At 36.1% G+C, this 6,000-nt stretch overlaps 1 non-coding gene across 1 annotated transcript; it reads left to right on the top strand.

Moving 5' to 3' along the window:
• The first annotated feature begins 309 nt into the window (after positions 1 to 309).
• trnar-ucg (transfer RNA arginine (anticodon UCG)) lies at positions 310 to 382 on the top strand. Its single transcript has one exon. It is a non-coding gene; the product is annotated as a tRNA-Arg (tRNA).
• Positions 383 to 6,000: the final 5,618 nt, after the last annotated feature.

The raw sequence follows: 6,000 nt of genomic DNA on the forward strand, positions 1-6,000 counted from the left end.
CGGCCAATGCGCAATAGCTGCGAGCGTTTTTGCTCATTTTTAGTAACAGTACCGCGTCTGATTTTAACCATTAACAGGCAAAATAGTTTGTACTGGGTAACTGTCTGGGTAAACCTGAAAATGTTAACTCGAAGCGATGTCATGTTTCGAAAATAAGTGATCTTTTGTCTGTTTGCGGCCTCTTCTGGGCAATCTGTGGATAGGAAGCGACGCTAATGAGAATAGACCTCGCGCCCTCTGGCGGTGAACAAACCTGCTCTTCTAGCTAACGACGGCGGTGTGACACGTGACCTGCAGTGTCTTTTCGCAGGCCTCGTGGCCTAATGGATAAGGCGTCTGACTTCGGATCAGAAGATTGCAGGTTCGAGTCCTGCCGGGGTCGCTTTTTTAAGGCTTTGAGGATAAGTCTATCGCAATATTTGTAATTTTACCCTATATAATTATTGAGTCAGAAAGAAAGAAATGAGCTGATTATAGGCTACACACTAAATTTAAATGATACGTGTAGTTTGTTAGCAACAAGAGTTGTTCACTAATTTATTTCTGCACAATGTGCACATAGTAGGCTACTTAAATTGTTCAGCTAATGATGCACTTAAATATCAACAAAAGCATTGAAAACCAATGAAAAGCTTTTTACTTTAGATTTATTTACGTGCAAAACACAATATAATGATGCGTAGCCTAAATAACCACCAGGTGGCAGCATGACACCACACTTCAAGATTTTCTGCTCTAGACCGCTATACAGTGTGATATCTTTGTGTATTTCACCCACTTTGTGAAAGTTGATCTTTAAATAGTGTTCGGAATCAGAAGAAACATATTTCGATTTGAATGAGTAAGAATATTTCTAGTGCTACAAGTTATAGTCTTTCTCATATTCTGACATGTTGGGGAATCAAAACAGTTTTATCAGAAAAGCAATTCAAGGAGTCATCACGGACAAAAAGTTTTTGGTAAATTGAAAAACACATTATGAGGCAATTTAGGCCTATATATATATATATTTATTTTATTTTTTTATTATTATTATTATTGATAACTAATCCAATTACATTCATTTAGCACGCTTTGGTGTTTGGATGATCAACTATCATTTTCAGAGTGGTCGCAAAAGTTTGGTTTTCTTAATTTTGTCATAAATGAGCACATGCAAATCTGTAACCACAGGAGAGAATAGTATGATAACGTACGAGTAGCTAAACATAGGTGTAAATGAATAACAATGAAACAAATGTGTCAAATCAACCTTTAATGGCAAAAACAACAAAACAAAACAAAAACAAAGAGAAACTAGATTTTATTTGTCTACCGTGGCTCTTTGTTTCCGTTTCTTTTGTACATTTATGACAGAAACTGCATCAAATTAAATAGCTACTTACAAACAAATTGCCTAAATGATAGCAAATTATTAGTGATTACTGCGACCTCTAAATAAACATCATTTGACATTAAAATGTAAACAAAAATAGTAACAATTAAACACAGCAATATATAACTATACAATCTATATGGCTGTAGAATACGCACTTGTACGATTAGATTGTATTAAATCAAATGTATCGTTTTATATCGGTTTTTCCGGCCAGATGATAAAATAAAATTGTGCAGTTTGTGTATTTGTTACGGCAGGGTGACGAGCTATCTCTACATTTTAAATAGAAAATAATGGTAACCAGTTACACACTGACAATTCAACGCAAGTAATTATCTTGAGACATTCATTCTATACCTTTAGACTTTAAAAACACATGAAAAATAGTACTATCTACATAGAACGTAAACAAGTTTATAAAGTCTTTCAAAGCTTTAACTATTTATATTTATTTGGACAGAAACTTAATTGTATAAAGCGTCTGAATACGCGCTTGATGAAGAGAAAACTCACCGCCAGGGGTCGCTAATGTCAAGACTAGTGTGCACGTCCAAAATTAAGCGGTGGCAAATCTTAGACTAAAGGATTAGGCCTATAAAATGCCTTGCAACACTTTACATTAGTGTCCACATATCATATGCTAATATATGCAATTAGCTGCTACAGCATTATGGATAGCAATACGTTTCTACGTGTAGTATCACACAAATCTTAAACATTAAGGACATCAGCGGACCAATTAGTTGTGTAGTCTAATGTAACATGGAGACAGGTGTAAAATTGAATGATAATCAGAGAACGGGTATTTTTAGTTATTCTCATTCATCCTGTTTGCAATTTTATGATGCCAGTCTACACAACCCCCTTGAGCCACAAATGCGCTCCTCTGCTGATACTGAAGGTTCATTGTCTGGTTAAAGTCCCGTTTAGTGCTCTGCAGGTTCAAATCAACACAGTAAGTGCTGTAACAGAGGTATGTCTAAACACTCACAGCTGCAGGGCGAGAGACACCTCGGTCAGCAGTCCCAGGACATTCATTTAACCCAAGTGACCTTTGTGAATGAAGAGAGCGGACTCTTCACTTTAACACACTTCATTACGCGTGTAGGGGTCAAGAAAATAACAGCATTTAGTCTGCATCCTCTGTCGGAAAGGACAAGATGCACACATGCGTTTTTTCTTTGCTAATTGATTATAAATTGATACTCATTTAAATATGTGTGCGCGCGTATCCGTGTTATAAAGTTATTCTAGGCTACATTATAAAGAGAAGATTGATTTTAAATTCCCTTTTAAAAAACTTAATAGTCATGCAAGAACGAGTAGTAATAATAATAATAATAATAATTAGGCTACTGTAAGAATTGGTGTTAATAATGTTATATATAGCTATACTGACAGTAAGTAGGTAATAATTTAAAACCAACTGATGTGGAGAAAAGGAGTGCGTGTTTGAAATATTTGTCCATAATTTCAATGCAAAAAGAGACTGTAGTTGGCCAATCAGAGCAAACAGATGCAATGGATTTCAAGCATTAGTTATTTATTTCCAACTAGATCGCGCTTTAAATGGTTTATTTCTGTCTTTCTTTTAAAGTTACAAATTATATAATACAAGCCATAATGTTTGAATTAAGGCAAATATTGAATCAAGCCGAAATAAACTGTCTGTAGCAATACAGGAGCTGAAATATCTGCTGTCAGCAAATTGTAATATACTGTAGTTGTAGCAAATGCAACAGTAAGATGTGTAACTTTTTTGACGTATTCTGTTACGTGTTGTAATAATATGAATTAAATCAACATCAGAGACAGAGAACAAAAAGGAAACGGGAAATATTTACATCTTTTCTTCTCTAAAAATAAAATTTTCTCCTATTTACAAAAACTGCATATGGTTATCATATGTATTTTTTTTTAAAGCACGATTGTACTTACGCTCCTGTATTTTGTATTTTCCATTCAGACCCATAATCAGCTTTATTGGATTGCAAGTTTTTTTTGTTTTTTTTTCATCGGTTCCAGAAGGACAAATAGACACATGATAACAGAGTAACAGATTGCAGCTATACAGAGAGCTAAACGTATAGTGATTTACCATGTAAAGGTATGTGCAAAATTGAAATTATAAATGCATAAAGCCGACCTACTTCTACAAAATTTTATATTTTGAATTTAACAAACCTCTTAATCATTTTAAAAGGGACATAATGCTGAAACTATTGATTCATTTTAGGTTACTATAGGAACTCTGCAACCTATAGGCGACACTCTGTCGCGCGCGCACTCAGCAACCCATGGAAAGCGCGCGCGCAAGAGAGAAAGAAGGGGAGAAAGGGAGCACGCGCGTGTGATTGTGATTGGCCGCTCGGCAGCCTGCTGCTGGAGTGACGTCACTGCAGGAGAGAACTGCCAGAGGAGGATGCATTTAGTCAGAAACTAGACTCTCTCAAGCTGGAGAGAGAGAACATCGCATGCACAGAGCGCAGGAGGGAAGGGAACGAGAGCATGCTTTCATAAAGTAAACCTCGCATCTCCTCTCACGTCCATGCATGAACACTGTAAGCATGCTTTTCAAGGGAGGAATTCCCCATCTTGGAAATTAAACTGCCCGTTCCGTTCTCTGGATGGCTGAGACGCAGCATTCGATGGCTGAATACTCAAGGACTGCGACTTCTGAATGGAAAACGCATCGCTGAAGAGATGCACCGAAGAGTTGGGCTTTTGACTAGATGCTTCTGCGCTGCTCCGAGATTTTAGCGTCATGTTCTTTAACGCGAGACGCACGGGAACCTCTATTTGTCCCCGACACACGGCCACTCGTAGCTTACTTTCTGACAGAGAGGAATATGCACGTCAATTGTTAAAAGTAAGCTTTTTAAATTACCTCAGTTATTTCTGCGTACTCTTGTGCATTTGTATTTTTAAACACTAATTGACTCGTAGCACAGCTTGAATCACTGAATTGTTTTGGTCACGATAACTCTTAATAACTTAGTAGTCTCTAAGTGGACTTTAATTTATAAAGAAGTGCATAGGCTATTTGTAAAAATGCATGCATATATGTATGATACTAACATTTTACGTGAATTGCTTATAACTGACCCCATGTGACAGACAAGGCCATGTTGAGTGGTAAGTGCATGTGGCCCTCTGCACTTTGTACACTCACAGCAGGTGCATCTGGAATGTCTGGAACATTTGCATGAATTATGTAGCGTGTGTATCTTTAACAGTAAAATTAATAGGCGACATATAGTACCTACATAACCTAAGAAGCCATTTTTAAGTCATTTTGGATTATGTGCACTACTTGTATGTTTGCAGTGCTTTAGCGATTTGGTAAATCATGTTTATTGCACTTCTCTTGTCTATATATTTATAAATAGGAATAGCTATATTAATTTAGTCTTGTTTGCGGACATTTTGGGGATAATGTATGCTTATATAAATAGCTTTTATAATACAATACAGTTTTTCATGTACTTGATGAAAAAGCGTAATAATTTGTATCATAATTAATAGATTTAACTATATGACGTCACATTTACGTGAGGGAAACGTGGGTTCAGTAGACACGTTTTGAACAGTCAGGAAACGTCTTAATAGTTTAAAATGAAAAACATAACTGTTGAAATATATTTAACATGCGTACCTGTAAAATAAAAGTTATATCATTTTACTTTCTAAGCTATTTGGGTCTTATTTCTTAATTGCACAATTTTGGAGGGAAAAGTACATTAGATTTACATTAAACTGGTGGCTATAAGGCCTTACCCTCTGCAGTTTGCGGAATTATAATGCACGAGATGAAGATGAAATGATGCATGGTAGGCATGTGGAGGCGTGATAACTGTCTGATTGTTGGGGCCTAACGAGCCAGATGAAATGGTTAGACCTAATAATCGTCATTTTTAAGGATTATTAGTGACCAAATCCCGTTTAGATGAATGGAAACCCTGACAATAACTCCAAAGGCTCAATTTGAAACGCATCCAGACCGCAACTTCAGGCCTTGACTATTGTGGATTATGTCTTCACCACGTGCTGGAGGTCTGGAGAACCTCATAAGTCCATTCAACACTTGACTTGTTAACAGTATTTACAGGTCTATAAAAAGAGTGTGTAATTTGAGTGTAATTTATTTATTGCGTATTAACCCTGTTTTCGTTTATCAGGTCAACTTTATGAGATGTTCCACATTAAAAAAAAAAAAACAAGTGTTGACAGGAGGTAGTTGCTATCTTTGGTTATCTAGCTGTATGAGTGTTTATCTGCCTTCATAAAGCTAGATAACCGAAAGTAGAAACGTCCTCCTTAACTGCATAGTGGACAAGTTGGGAAGCAATGATCGCAGGGAGCTGCAAGAGGTAAGCAGGCCCTCTGCTCTGAGTGAGTCATACAGACCATTTAAACCGCTGCAATGTAAAGTGCCTTTGTAAAAAATAAAAATAAAAATAAAAGGGACTAGGCTATATTTAACTTGTGTTTGACACTATCTAAAAGAGCTACAATTTACAGTTTTAATATTTTTTTATAAATATTAAAATTGATGTTTGATTTACTTAACTGTTGTTGTTCTTGTTTTTTTAAAGTTATGGTTTGACTTCAGTTTAGTCAGT

The sequence above is a fragment of the Onychostoma macrolepis genome, chromosome 07 (genome assembly GCF_012432095.1).
Source record: "Onychostoma macrolepis isolate SWU-2019 chromosome 07, ASM1243209v1, whole genome shotgun sequence".
Taxonomy (NCBI): domain Eukaryota; kingdom Metazoa; phylum Chordata; class Actinopteri; order Cypriniformes; family Cyprinidae; genus Onychostoma; species Onychostoma macrolepis.